Below are 16398 nucleotides of genomic sequence, written 5' to 3'. Positions count from 1 at the left end.
TGAAATAGTGAACCCATGTTTCGTCATCAATAACAATATTTGCAAATTGTCTTTGATTGAATTTGGGAAACATTTTGAGCAATTTCTTAGCAGTTTGTACTTGTACCCGTCTTTGGTCATCTGTCAATATATGCGGTATTCAGCTGGCAGAAATATTTCGTACTTTCAAATTAAATTCAAAATGATAGACATATGCCATCAGCTTTGCCTATATCAAGAATCGTGTATCTGCCATTACTTTCAATTATTTCCCCGACTTTTGAGACATTTGCCTTACCTGTTACAGTTCCAGGTCGGCCAGATTTTACTGCATCTTTGACGGACTCTGTGTCAGTCAGAAAGGTCTTTCTCCACCTACCAACTGTCTCATAAGATACCTTATCAGACCCATAAACTTCCATCAATTTGGTAAAAATCTGCATTACCGAATGACCGAGATTTGTGCGAACTTTCATATAAGCTCTAATTTCTTCAATATTCTCAACCCGTTTCCCAACCAATTTTACAACAGTGGTCAACGACTGGCTCTATTGAAATTGTTATAAGTTCAAAACTATGGGGAGCTGAAGACTCGTATCTATACTGTTGGAAAGGTATTGAATCGAGCTATCCACAGAATCGTGTAAAGCGTTATCATGTCGTGGTAAAATACACACATCGAACTGCCTTAGTATTCGTATAATTTCTGCCTTTTTGCACGGAAACTTCATGTTTCAGCAATTAAAAGCCCGGATGAAACAGAGTACATTGCATGTGATGTGACACTGGTGACGAATTTTGCATATTAACCCATCACTGGTGACGAAGTTTGCCTATCAACCCAGCATGCCGGACAAGATCAGAAGCTTTGGATATATCGATGAAGACTGCACCATGTACTGCCTCTTTTTCATTCCTGTTGTGACTTCGACTTTTAGCTTAACAAAATTGTCTATTGTGCCGCATGCGGGACGAAATTAACTTGACACATGATCCAGCATGCCTTGTTTCTCCAGAAACCATCTTCACATGGTGTTCAGCATTCTTTCAAAAGTTTTGCACAAGTATCATAAAAGTTATATTGGTTTGTAGGAGTCAGGAATCAGAGGGTCCTTGTCTGGTTAAGGTATTGGGGCGCCTATGACATTGGTACGTGATGCTGATTAAGTTAGATGGTTTTCAGTTGATGTAACCATTGATCAGGGGATGCTTGCTCCTCCTGAATGCATGCGCCAATCTCTGGTATGTCCTAGGGTCCGTGTATGCAGTAATCTCAATTCTGTACTCTTAGTGGGATTTATGAGATTGGTCACTGTTCGTTACCTTCACTTTTCATGGTGATGGAAATGGGTGTTGTATGAAGGGTTTGTTGTAAAACAGTATTATGATTATGGTTTGTTTTAGAACAGTATTCTGCTTATGGATTATGGAGAGAGAGATGGGTTTATAATAAGATGGAATTGTGTGCCCACCAGTTATGTCATGCTTTTGTTGTGCATGAAAATAGGATTCATGTCATGTACAGTGCCCACAACGTTATTCTTCACATTCCTATCGCGTTCTATCGTGCGTGTATCCTATCGTATCGTGCGTGTATCATATCGTATCGTGCGTGTATTCCATCGTATCGTGCGTGTATCCTATCGCATTGTGCATGTATTCCATCGTATCGTGCGTGTATCCTATCGTATTGTGCGTGTAGCCTATCGTATCGTGTTTTGCGTTCATCAGGTTTTTCCTTTTATTGTGAAAATTCTTTATCGTCTAGCTTCGGAAACTATCGGGATCGTTAATCAAATCTAATCAAATAGTACGATAAGTGCCTGTCATCTTACTGTCCGTCTGTCTGTAAACATTTCACAGTTTCATTTTTTTCACCAGAATCACTGGGTTAATTTCTACGAAACTTGGCATAAATCATCTATGAGTGAAATGGATTCAAGTTTGATGAAATGAAGGACCATGCTCATTCGAAAGGAGAGATAATAACAACATGCAAAAAAGATGGAACCATTTGAAAATATTCTTAAGAACCACTGGGCCAGAAAAGCTGACATTTACATGAAAGCTTAATGGCATAGAGGAAATTCAGCTTTGTAAAAATCATGATCCTGGGGTAGGGTGGGGCCACAATAGGGGATCAAAATTTTACATGTATGCGAATGTATAGGGAACCAAACTTGGCACAAAACATCCTTTAATAAAATTTTTTAATATGAAAGGTTATACCCGTCTACAAGAGCATATGGTAATTAATGAATTAGTAGACAAGTGTAGTATTTAGGTTAGATGTTTTAACGTCCCTCTCGAGATTTTTCACTCATATGGAGAGTCATCAAGACCGGTGAAGGACTTCAAATTTAGGCCTATGTTCGGCACTTATGACCATTGAGCAGTAGGGGTTCTTTAGCGTGCCACACCTACTGTGACACGGGACATCCGTTTTTAAGGTCATATCCAAGGACCCCTGATGCCGAGCGTTTGGCGATGAAACTGTCACTACCTGTTTTAACAACTTACATGTAGGTCTGTTGCGGCCAGGATTCGAACCCGATCTTCCGCTTGCGGGGTGAGCGCTATACTTCTAGAACACCACTGTGGTTGAATAATGGTTATATATTTTTTTTTTCTCTAAACTTAATGGGATCACAATTACTCACTCGACTTAACAGTTTAAAAATCTTTGAAAAGTTGTACAATTTGTAATGTCTGTTGATGCTTTGTATATTAGAATGATCACCTGCAAATAGTGCTTATATATCTCAACTGATTCGATATGCAAGAGCTTGTTCTACGTATAGTCAGTTTTTAAATCGAGGTAAGCTACTGGCAAACAAGTTTGTTTTCATCTTTTGGGCCTACACATTGAAATAGTCCTAGCTACGCCCCTGGCTTGTGTTCTTTTTAGGAATCGAGGAAATACAGTACATTTGAAGGAGAATATAAAGCTGGTGATTTTAAGGCAGAGGAAGAGTTAAAATATATCACAATTTCATTCTTAGTAGTCTGGAAAGTAAGCAATGGTTTGTCGAGTAAACTAAGGATAGTAAATCGGAAAGCTCCTTCACCTGAACCTCATGAACAGTTGCTTGTCTAGAAAAATGATTCGTGGTAAACTCATACACGTAAATAGGAAGTTCCGATTTGAAAAAATAATCAGTAATTACACTGTTTATTACATACATGTATATCTTAAGAGAGGCTGTTTTAATATTCCGATTTTTTTTTCACCTGTATTCTACTTATATACCAACTACTGAACTTATATCTGATTTCGTATATTACCTTTGTTTTTACAGTAAACATTCTCAGGGACATTGTATTTCACACATTTAGAAGATTAAGTTTTAAAATGGTGTTGCATCTCCCAAACGTCTGCTCAAATGAGCACGACTCAGCTGTCATCGTTGTTTTGTTTTTTTTGCATGTACATGTGCATCTGTACCATGTACCAATAGTCGTACGGATAGTTACTGGAAGTTTCTTACATGGGTTTGATACCTTATAGTACAGATGGATCACTGGTCGTTATCTTCACCTTTCATGGAACCAGTGTTTTTCACAGGTCTCTCTCTCTCTCTCTCTCTCTCTCTCTCTCTATCTCTCTCTCTCTCTCTCTCTGATGGCCTAAGTGAATACAAACAAGGAAAATTACAGTAAGTGGTTAATCGTAAATACATCAATATTGTTGTAATTAGTTATTGTAACACGTTCTTTGCATACAAGTCTTATAAGACATTACTTATTAAAGACAAAAATTAGACTCTTATCTTTCTCAAATATTTTTCGCGCAATATCAACTTTGACGTTTATAATACTTACTGTGACGTCATAGTACTTTCGGGTATGTAGTCTTGCGTTACGTTGTTATGAGAGAAAAACACGACTGAAAAAGACCGGTAAAACGGTCGAAATATTTCTACAAAGTGTGTGAATTTGATAATGCAAGCTATGTTTTTGGCGTACATAAGACATTACATTAGAAAATCGCATTTGTAATTGATGTTTTAGATCGTCCTACTTTGTTTCTTTTATGAAGTATACACACACTTCTTCGTACAACTACCCCTGTAATTGTCGACTGAGTTCAACACGCACTGGAAACTACCTGGTATTCAGTCTATGCTATCAGATTTAGGTCAAAGAGCGACAACTCGACATGTCTTACTGCCGAGAATCTTTGTTTTGCATTTCCTCACCAGTAGTATAATTCTATCCAATTTCCTTCCGTTATTTTGGGAACGGACACGGTGACGTCGATATCTGGTATGTACTGTATATGAGAATTCCACAACACTGGTTTCGATAAGTGATGGAGAAGTGAAAGTCGGTTATTGTAATTAAGTTATAATTAGTTACTATTTTCTATATAATTGACTGAATATTATTAATTACAAGTAATCATATGTATTCAAGGGTATGTCTAAACATATACCGGTATGCAATTGCGATGATTATTACGGTTTAATAATTACATTTCAATTACATGCCCTCATCTCATATCATCATAAAAAGCATGATGTCCCCGTATGACAGCGAAGGTTATTTTGGTATACACTGTACGGAGTTCGAGATACTGAAGCTCAATTGTGTGTGATCTTTGTTGATGTAATATATGTCTCTTGGTAAAAACACGGGTTGCGTCGCAAATTTGAGATTTGAATAATCATCAGGCTCGTGGCGTAATCAGCGCCTTTATAAATTACTTTTCTGACCTTGTATCTTTTTAGATCTGACACTATAAGAAAGTAAGGTGTCGTTGGATTTTCATGCTAATATATATATATATATATATATGTATAAAAAGCACTAAAATGACCAACGACACGAACAACGAGATTGTCAAATTTTCGGGATGACCCGTCCCTTCTTCAGGACAAACAAAAACAATTACATAATGTGGTCAATATCAACAGAGCATAATAACAAAAACTACATATAAATACATCTAGCACTACAACTACACTAATCTACAAACGTATTTACAACGCAGACTACATGTTTTTGGTCTTTAGGCTTGCCAATCAATGTTAAAAGTAGAGCGAATTAGGACATGCCTTATTCGTCCAAAGAGCTGATCCAAAATGTCCGAAAAGAAAAACAATAAACTTAATTAATCTCAAGTGGAACGAGTTAACCCAATTACGTTGACAAATAGTTAAGCTAACCCGTACCCAGAGAGATTCTATTTTAACCATGTATAATTTATAAAAGATAATAATAAGTAACAAATACAAAAAAATAAATAAATAATAAATAAATGAAAATAAGCTATGTAAACGAAGTAAGAAATGAACAAAGTTTGAGAGAAAGATAATGTAAACAACAAGTTTGAATAAGTTAACAAAATGGATCAACTCCAAACAAAAACAAAGAATATGCAGCCCAGGAAATTGAATCAACATCAGACATTCCCGTACTGATCATGTCTAGGGTAGATGTGTAAAAAAAAAAAACCCATAGAATCACGGAAACTGATAAATGGGTTTTACATGTAAGCAATCGGTTATGAAGTTCAAACAAATTTTAAAAGATGGACTGATTGTAAACAGAATTGAAAAGAAAAAAAAAATGTGTTCAAAAATGGTCATAGTACCACTGTTAGGGACATGATCAGACGAGTAGGTCTAGATGAAGCTTAAGATCTAGTAAGGGTTTAGCCCGTATTCATCCTGGTGAAGTCAGTAGGTTTGTTGATACCATGCTGTTCAAATGACTTCAACCTGTCCATCCAGAATATTTCCTTCTGCTTTCTTTCGGTATCTGACCAACTAGGGTCATGCTCAATAACCACTACTGTCATGTCCTCCCATCGGTGGCTATTGCCATTGAAATGTGTTGCTACTGGCAAATCTTTTTTGGTTCTGATGGAGGACCGGTGGTTGTTGACCCGTCTGCGAAGGTCTGTTGTTTCTCCTATGTACTGCTTCTGGCAGACATCGCAACTGATTAGATAGATGCAGTTATTGGTTTTGCAGGAAAGGTGTCCCAATATTTTATAACTGCGACCCGTGACAGGACTGCTAAAACTCTCAGTTTCTGAGCTATATTTGCATAATTGACATCTGAGGTCTGAGCATATTTTGAAACCTCCATTGGGTAAAGGGTTATCCAGTTTGGTCCTTACTATCATGTCCTTCAGGTTTCTGGGACGCCTGAAGGATGCCATCGGTGGTTCCTTAAAAAAACACCAGCCATTCGTTTGTTGGCATGCAGAATGGGCAGGTGTTTCTTCAGAATACCGCTGATGTTCTTGAGGGCGGGATAATACGTAGTGACCAATGGAACCCTGTCATTCTGAGGTTTTTCTTTATACTGGAGGAGGGACTGTCGGTCCTGTAGTGACATCTATATATATATACATATATATATAAGAACATATATCTGAGAGAGAGAGAGAGAGAGAGAGAGAGAGAGAGAGAGAGAGAGAGAGAGAGAGAGAGAGAGAATAAACTAACGCGCTTCATGAAGTAACAAACTGATGGAAGACCTGATCATCAAAGACTACGAAAATATTGTCAATGATGAACTTCAGCATTTGTTTTCTTTAAATTCAGAGTACTTGTGCGTGGAGTCAGAGTGGTGTTTCCCACAATCATTTTTTTGGATCAGTGATCACTAGATAGGAATATTTCGTTTCTCCATTTTTGAAAAGCAACTGTCTATGATGTCAGAAAGTATCATGAGGAATGGTCGTGCAAAGTGTTGAAAAGGCATAAGTTTTGTTGTTACTTTTATAAAAGATTTGCGATTCAAATTTACATGAAGTTCTTTAGCATTTTTTAGAATTCACATTTGATTCACATCACTTCTGATTATATATATTGTGGCACAGTGCATTTAAAGTTTCCCCTTCACAGCTGTTAATATCATCGTGAGGAGCAATGATATGAAATACAGAATATTTGCACATAAATTGGCGTTTTAGCATCCCAAACACTACTCCAACGCTTGCGGACAACACTTGTTGAATTGCGCTTACCTTACATGGAATGCAAACAAATCCAAAATCCAATCTAATGTCCTTCATTTTTATCCAAAAAGGCACTTAATACGGACACATTAATTTAACACCTAAGGAAAACTGATACTCACTCCTCAATGGAAGACACTCACCTGTTAATCTTATTGAACTCCACATTTAACCCCAGCAGGAGAACTTGAATGCTTGTAAGAAAGGACACCAAACTTACTTTGCACTAAAATCTTCCACACAGCTCAACTCGATAATTGTCTCCAAGCTATACAAAAAAGTTCTATTATCCTCAGTATTGTATAGGAGCGAACTGTGGACGAAAATATGTTGAAAACATCAACACATTTCAACATTTCATATCAGGTACTTAAATAGCCTCCCTCAGCAAACTAGATCAGACGTGTAAGAATGTATATTAGGACTTTGTCCTATTACTGCAGAAAATGGCATTAGGACACTGCAATTTTCTGGACGTCTTTGTGAGTTTGATTTTGACTATCTCACAAAACATATATACATGTACCTTACCCGTCTATGTTTCCATGACATGTGAAGAACAATGATTTAAGTGATCTATAACTCCTATAAGGAATTCAAAATAAAGAGTTGGAAAAACACGGACCAATGGACATATTACAGGTGGGATCAGGTGCCTAGGAGGAGTACGCACCCCCTGTCCATTGGTCATACGCGCCGCGAGCCCTACATGATTTGGCAAACTAGATCGTTATAACGACCATAAAATTTGCGAAATGGTGACTTTAAACGTGACTGTTGAAACTCCTGCACTATCAACTTATTTATCAGTAGAATTCCTCGAATTGAAATTTGATCATAGGCAGAACAAGCTCTTGTGTATCAAATCAGTTGACAGAGATAAACACCATGTGCAGGTGATAATGGAATATTGCTACATAAATATGGGAAGCTGACGATGGACAAGCTGCAATTACCACGTTTATCATAAAATTGAGTTGTTAGTTTGCTGTCAATATCAATTTTCAATAAAATATCTAAGTATGAACCAGAAGTGGATGACTCTGTTGTGTCTTTCATTGCGAGTTCACAGGGATATATCGAATCGACATATGAAAATTAGCATTGTTAACTGATAAAACGTCGTCGATACGTATATCTAAATAAAAGATGAAGATAGCAAACAGTGATCAATCTCATAACTCCTACAAGCAATACAAAATAGATAGTTGGGCAAACACGGACCCCTGGACATACCAGAGGTGGGATCAGGTGCCTAGGAGGAGTAAGCATTCCCTTTAAATGTCGCTTTAAAGGACACAGCGAGAGATATTTTTCTTCTCACGTAGAAGTTTTGAATAAATCCTGCTTTATACGAGTATTTGTTATGCTATATGACGAATCATTGTGTCAAACACCGTGGATTTATCCAGGATATTACATCGGCACCTATATTGACAAAATATAATTTGCATCCTGCTTTAACTCGCTATATTAAAAGCGGTGACTTCCCTCCAATTCAGAGAGGAAAATGTCTGTACAATCCTCTGCCGCCACTTATCATTCTAATGCCATGTTTCCTGATCCTCACGTTACTCGATTTGTCTTCCTGTTTGCCAGAGAATCACCAACATCGTTCTGGATTTTTACGTGCAAAGAGATTGTTCTGTGTTTATTGTCAAATTATGGACCCTCCTGGATATACCGCCCGAAATTTGCTAATTGCCCTGACACGGCTTTATATCGTGACAATTGGTGGCAAACTTTCACATTTCTCTAGCTGTCTAATGATCGGCACAGTCCTAATATTATTTGTATTGATATATCCTCCGTGCAAGACACATGACCTGAACATTGCCCGAGTACGATCTCGCAGAACTAGTTTACATCTCCTAACTTTTGCTTTAAAAGAGATGCAGCTGTAATTTGCGATAAAAAAAAAAACTTTGTAACTTGCGCTTGCATGTTGTGTAGAGTATAACCACGCAGCATTTCTTTATCCTTTTCTAACCAACATCTTTTATTGCTTGTATTCCTCATGTTAATTAGTTGATTGTTTTACGGTCTCATCCGAAGGATTGATCCGTTTACTCGATTCAGCATGATTATTTCGCACATTTGCATACGTACTAATTAATGTACTACCTTTCTACATGCATGATATGTTAGTGAATTTCCATTTGGTGGAAATAAAGAAAGAAGGCAATTCAATACATGTACCGGTAGTACTCAAGAAAAGGATTTCAACAAAATAAAATTTGGGAGGTACATATATGTCCGTCGTAGCACACATAAATGATTATTTGCTGTATATCAAAGTTTGTACATCTTCAAATTGTTAAAGTTCTCAATTTAGCAACCTGTATTAAGTTGTTTATGGTAATGCATTATTCATTTTAATAATTTGCTGTTCTTAGTGTGTTCATGGAGTTATATCTCCAATTTGAGAATTTTCATTTATGTCACAAACTTTAAAGACCGAGTTTTTCGACCGGTTTGTTTACCTCAGGTAAGTTTAGTTGGGGGCGGAGCTAATTTTAAGCAGGTGTGAAGCCCCGAGGGAAGAATGGTAGCTTGTGTATAGCTTCCTGAAAACACGGGATATTACCTGTGTTACCTGTATGTTTTCGTACAATAAATCGTAAGTGCAATTATTTTTCTTGTGCATGGTATTCAAAATATTGATAAAAAAATTAGTGAATCAAACATGTTAAAGCACGATAAATTCATTTTGTAATTGAGGACGTTGGCCATTGAAAAGTTAGTCAGAAAATTCTTAATTATAATCATGATGAACTAAAGTAAACTATCTACAGCTACTATGTTCTTCACTGCCACAAATGTCCCACGTAAGGCTGTCTTTCAAGGTTTGGATACCATGCTCGGACTTCACGAATAACACAGTCAGGCATGATGTCTCTCTTGTATCTGTGAGTCTGTCAAACATACAGATTCCTACGAGAATCCCTTCGTACTGCAGCGGATTTTCTGGCGATATAACGATCATCGTCCCACACCCCAAGATGACTCAACATAGTCCAGAATTTCTTATAAAGTTTTTTTCTGTTAGATTTATTTTTTCTGGACGGCACACCGGGATTTTTTGGCCACCAAAGTTGTCTGTGCGACTCGTCCATAACGCACGGCCTACACCAACAGTTGGGATATTCAGCTCTTCCGGCATTTCCCTCAATAGCTGGTCCAGGCGAAGAGGGTACTTCCTCAGATATAACTTCTTCTTCCTCGGCATCCCAATCCCAACCATTGTATGCAAAAAGGTTCCTAACAGCGGATAATTTCTCTTCTAATAGAGTTGCTGTTACTTTTGTTGCCATGTTTCGTCGTAAAATGATGCTGATAAAATTTCAACTGAATATTAACGGAATTTTAATGACGTATTTACTCATAATTAAAATTTTGATAATAATATATAAACACATTTCGAATGAGAGTCGGTACAGTCTCTTGAGCATAAAATCCATGCTTATGTAAATTATGTTCTAACCATCCATAATTTTCGTTCGCACCTCTTCCGAAACGCAACCCATCATAATTTATTATAATTGATGTAATTATATGTAAGAGTTTGTACTCAATACATTATATTTTGTGACTATAGATGTAATACAAAGTCATAATTTTCTTATCAAAACTTTCTCTATTGAGCTGGCATACTACGCGGTAAACATCAAAATATTTCACGGACGCCTCGATCGAGAGACAATGTGGACAATGTATACACACGGATTAGTAACTAAACGTCCATCAATTTCTAGCATCCAATCTGAAGCTAAATTTCTGCTGATTGACAGGGGTTTACAGACCAGGTAAAATTGAAGGCGGTGCTTCAACGTCAACATTACGGTCATAAATAACTATTCAGAAGAACATAGCCTCATTGTCATACAATTTTGCATTTCACTTCATGTAAACGCTTTTGTTTTGAAATACGTTACGAAAAGTTTACATTGGATATTATGTTTTTGTGTCATTCTACTGTGACGTCACAATTGAATGCTTTCTTTCGATTAACTCTCTTAAACGTTAGTATTTGCTTTCATTAACATATATATCTAATTAACATATGATATTGAGTGTAAAATATAAATATTGCATGTAGTTGAGTGTAACATTGAAAATTTTAATGTTACCCTCAACTGCATGCAATATTTGTTTTATTATACTGAATGTTATGTAAACAGGAAAGCAGAAAAACTTACGTCTGCTGACATTTGATCAATCACTGTCATGCGATATTTCGTATATCGATGCGGGTATTCCCGTTTATTGCAAACGTTCAAATGACGTCGTATAACAATCTACGGCGAACCGTACGCGCATAAATTTGATGCATGTGATATTTTTTTATAATATCACCCGTTGTCAAGTACTGTTACCCGTTACTAGATATTACCACCCTGTGGCGCGTGCTTTCTGTTCTCAGAGGGTAACAATATGTTTTTGCAAATCGACCAATCAGATTCGAGTATTTTACATGAAAGTATAATAAAACAAAATAGTGCATATAGATGAGGGTAACATTGATTTTACCTCTCGAAAACTATTGACATTTTATCGGAATTTTCTGCAGAGAAAGTTGTTACGAATTTGCTGACGTTTCAAATAAAAAAAATATATATATGGTACAAAGTCAATACATGTGTGATTGTTATTCAGGATAATAAAACTATTATAGACTTCTTAGCAGGAAGACATCACAAATTATCAAGTCATACCGTTATCACCCGAGGGGGCATAGGCACCCTCGGATGATAGCCCTACGAGGACCTGGTGATTTGTGATGTCGCCTTGCTAAACAGTACATAATTGTACATTCTCAATTACCTAAATATGATCTCACATGTATCTACACATTTTGTTGGATAAAATATTTTTGAACATATACTGAAAAGAGAAATGTATAATAACATTTCAAAAGTGATTATGGAAAACCATTGATGGGATTGTGAATTTTTATAAAGAAATTGTTTATGAAATTAAGAGGGAGAAATACCATATGCAAGGTGAAGATACCGAACAGTGATCAATCTCATAGCTCCTATGAGCAATACAAAATAGATAGCATGGCAAACACGGACCTATTATCCTAACAATTTGCAATTATGATGTAAATTATCACAATAAATATTTCATTTAATTGTAAATGTGTTGTAGGTTGCCACTATATATTGGCAACTATAGTTCATAGTTCATCACGACCATACAAATACCATATATCAACAAAGGCGTAAACTAAACGAATGACTTTCCGTGTTACATATTTTTGTTAGGGAAGGTACACACAGTACACATCCATAAGTCTCATATTTTTCTAGAGACTGTAGTGAATCGGAATCGACTCTGCGCTCTGATAACAGAAACAGTTTGACAACATGACTACATGTACGTGTTGACTGAACTTGATTGGTTGGTGTACAGTGATCGGACCAACGTTTTATTGATACACAGTCTCAGTCATTTTACAGACAAAAGACAATGGTGAAATTATAATATCCATCAAATGCCATCCCCATATTATAATGGCATGGGATTAACAATTCATTCTAACTAAATTAATGTTACATCCAAGAATACGTCATCAATTTATTGCAGTAATTAAAGGTAATTTCCCTCATCTTTCGTCGTTTGACATATACATTGTATGTTATAAAGTAACATTCAATGGAATACTAGTCACACTTAGTACTTGAAAACGTAACAAACACTTACCTGGGAAGAAATGCACTGAGCGAGAGAACACAAATATGCACAACAACAAAATATTGTAGATCTACAATTTATTTGGTATCAAACATTACATGAACCAATGAAGAACCTTTATACAAGTCAGTCATATATTTTATTGAACATAGCCTCTATTGATTTATTAGTTGTTTTAAACTTTGTGCAGCATTACTTGATTCCTGAAGATTAAAATTTTGTGCAGCATTGCTTGATTCCTGAAGATTAAGATTTTGTGTAGCATTGCTTGATTCCTGAAGATTACGATTTTGTGCAGCATTGCCTGATTCCTGAAGATTAAGATTTTGTGCAGAATTGCTTGATTCTGCGAAGGGCTTTAAGACTTGGGGGAGAAAAAAAGAAGTAAATTAATGGATTAACAGCATTGTTTAAAAGCAAACACAGTGACGAAACAGATACAACGTAATAATAAAAGGAAATCGGACATACAGCGATGCTGTAATCTATAGAAATACATATAAAATATAAAATTATACCTACTAAAATTGGAGTGGTACTCAATAGATAAATCACAATGATTATAAATATCATCAGGGACATTTTTCTCGAAATTGATGAGTGTTGTCCTGATGACAAATGTCCCGTGTTTTTTAGTTTGAAAATTTTAATAATATGTAAAACCACAATGAGTAAAAACGGTACAAATATGACATATATACAGAATATCATTTCCAAAACAGAAGAATCCTTTAAAGTGATATTATCATGCAGTTCCAACACAATTCCTAGGCAGTATAGAGATCCAGTTAGTATTCCTGCAAACCACACTCCTCCCGACATTTTTAATACGCTTTTTGTGGTGATCTTCACACTTTCCAAAGGCTTAGTGATGAATACATAACGTAAATATGCAATCAACACGATATGAAAGTTCGCACTGTGTAAGAAATAAAACGTTATCGTTGCGTACATGGGCACAGCTTGGTATCCCATAAAATGTTTTGTAGCGTTAATCCCGACTACGTAACGTGAGCACAAACATAACAAATCAGCAACAGAGAGACAAGCTATCATCGTGAATGTCGGTGTCCGAAGTTCATTCCTTGCTAATACAAGAATGATTACAATGGTATTAGCAATCACTCCGATAACAAGGAGGATTGTTGAGATAATTGTAAGTGATAAGCCCCACGAAGAATCCGGAAAAGATGATAGTTCTAGTTGAAATATAGCATTGCTATAATTCAATAAAGATGACGTATTTAGAAGTCCGAACGTCAGCTCTGTAAAATAGAGGAATCTGAATAAATGAATAAATATATATAATAAACAGATAAAATAAAATAACCCCCCTATATATTGTAAGTCATGATGATAGGATCACTATACGTACCGTCCATGATAATTGGAATGTCTTTTACAGAAGCCGTCCGTATTCCTTCAATTTTGTTTTTCAATCCTCCAATTTTTGAGAAAGGATCCAATGCAGTACATGTATGCATATAACATATATATGTGTGAATGTGTTTACACAGTCACTGAATGTAAGCCTGAATACTAAATCGTTTTATAGAGAAGCTCTTTAAGTATGATATAAGACTAGATTATGCGTTGCTATAACGGACAGTATCTGAATTATGCTGTCATTGAACAATACCAACCATTGATAATTTCCAGTGCAGTAGCTTATTGTAAAATTCACGGAAGAGATAAAAAGTTCACCATATAATGCAGTGTGTTTAAACATAGGTCTGGAATTGTCAAGAACCATTTATACGATATTCTAGAACAAAATATGTGTTGTTTGCTTCAAAAGACAATTTTTAATAAGATATGTATTGTTTGCAATGTTTTATCATGTCATATTGGAAATCAAAATCCTATGTGGCAAGAAGTGAGAAAATTCCAAGAATAAAACATCAGGGTGGGTGGTTGTAATAGAACAGAATTATCGCATTCTAGTATGGTATGTAATGAAACACACGCGATGACAATGTGGTATTCTTGTTTTATATCATTCTGCTGACTTTGGAAGTTTCTAGTATACCGGTACATAGAAGTATGCGACTTTGCATGAACAGTTAGTAGCATTGCAGAAAGCATAGGTGGCGCTACGTGCGCATATTCCTATTCAATATGGAATTATTGACCCAACTGCACACCATGCTCAATTCCGCATCTTGACATGTTTCCTATACTATTAATGTATTTGATTGGTGGATATTTTTAAAGTCACGACCTTGAACGAAGTGTATATCAAAATTTCCCGGGAAAAAGTCAAAAGTCGTTATAAGTAAGCGCAATCGAATTTTAGACACACCACATTTTCGGCTTTAACGATCGACTACACGAATATTGAAGTGATATAGGAAAAGTTAAGTGTCCAAAATACATATATCAATAACAACCAACGAAGTATTTCCTCGTAATATGATCTAAAACATCTGCATCCCTACACCGGAAGTCTTGTTCAGAGAAAATTCGGGATTAATTCTCAACAGTCTCAATGTCAATAATAGTCTTAAAGGACAGAAAAAACGTGTACAGTGTGTTGCGATATATATTTTCTTTATTTAAGGAACGACTTTAATTCTGGGGCAAGTTATACGAGTATAACCTGGTTTGGGTCAGTTTACGCTTTATAATCCGCGAAGCGGATCATGAAAAAGCGTAAACTGACCCAAACCAGGTTATACTCGTATAACTTGCCCCAGAATTAAAGTCATTCCTTATAATTTAATGCAAGAGACAAAAATGCTAACCTTCGTTTATTAAAATGTACATAAACTCGGAAAAATACAAGTCAACCAAGCCGCGCAATGATTTACTTAGCAACAGCGACACGAAGCGTCTAGCTGCGAAGCCAAAGGTCGCCATCTTTAATCTTAGTTCTACGGAGCCTAGCCATTTATCAAAATATTGTATCGAAAGTGAAGTTTGTAATGATAGAAAATATGTGTAGACTATCCATGTAATGCGTATTTCGCTGCCCTTTAGAGATAGAGATCGACTTTGAAGTCGCTCATCTCCGACAGATTGAGAAAATACGGGAAATTACATTGTTTAGGCATACCCAAAATACATCTTCATATATTAGAAAATGCAATAATTTACGGCTTTCAACTCTGTGAAAACTTCTACTCAACGAAAACTTACCCTTGTATGCAATGTTGTCGCTAATAGTAAATCCGACACAAGAAAATATGTAAGCAAGTAACAAATAGCGATCCACATGTCAATGTGTCTGACGTCATGTGATAAAATGTGACGTATGAATTTTTGTTTGCTCTTTTGAAAGACGGATCAAGGAACAAAACAACGCAGCCCCCCCCCCCTTTTACCAGTGAGAAATGTATTTCAAAATGAACAGGGTAATGCTTACTTGGCAAATCATTAATTCGAATATAATATCTTTGTTTTAATCTATTATTAGTATTATTCGACCATACATACAGAGAAAGATGTTTTACAAAAGTGATTTGGGTACAAGTAAGCGTAGATGCTAATATTGACAACGAGAAAACGACATGTGTATCAAACCGCAGTATCTTAATGTGCACGTTGACTTTCTATTCCGTAGAAGGCTGAAAACAGTGCTGTGATATAAATTTAGAGAGAGAAAAAAAAAGTTCCGACATCTGGTTGTCAAGGGGGTGTATCCCCATACCAAACCAGGTTATACAAAAATAACTTGCGTTCCTGAATTGGAATTTGACCAATCAGAGACAAGGATACAATGAAAATTAAATTATTCTATATTGTCT

The sequence above is a fragment of the Ostrea edulis genome, chromosome 7 (assembly GCF_947568905.1).
Source record: "Ostrea edulis chromosome 7, xbOstEdul1.1, whole genome shotgun sequence".
In the NCBI taxonomy this organism is placed as follows: Eukaryota; Metazoa; Mollusca; class Bivalvia; order Ostreida; family Ostreidae; genus Ostrea; species Ostrea edulis.
This window is presented reverse-complemented; position numbering follows the sequence as displayed.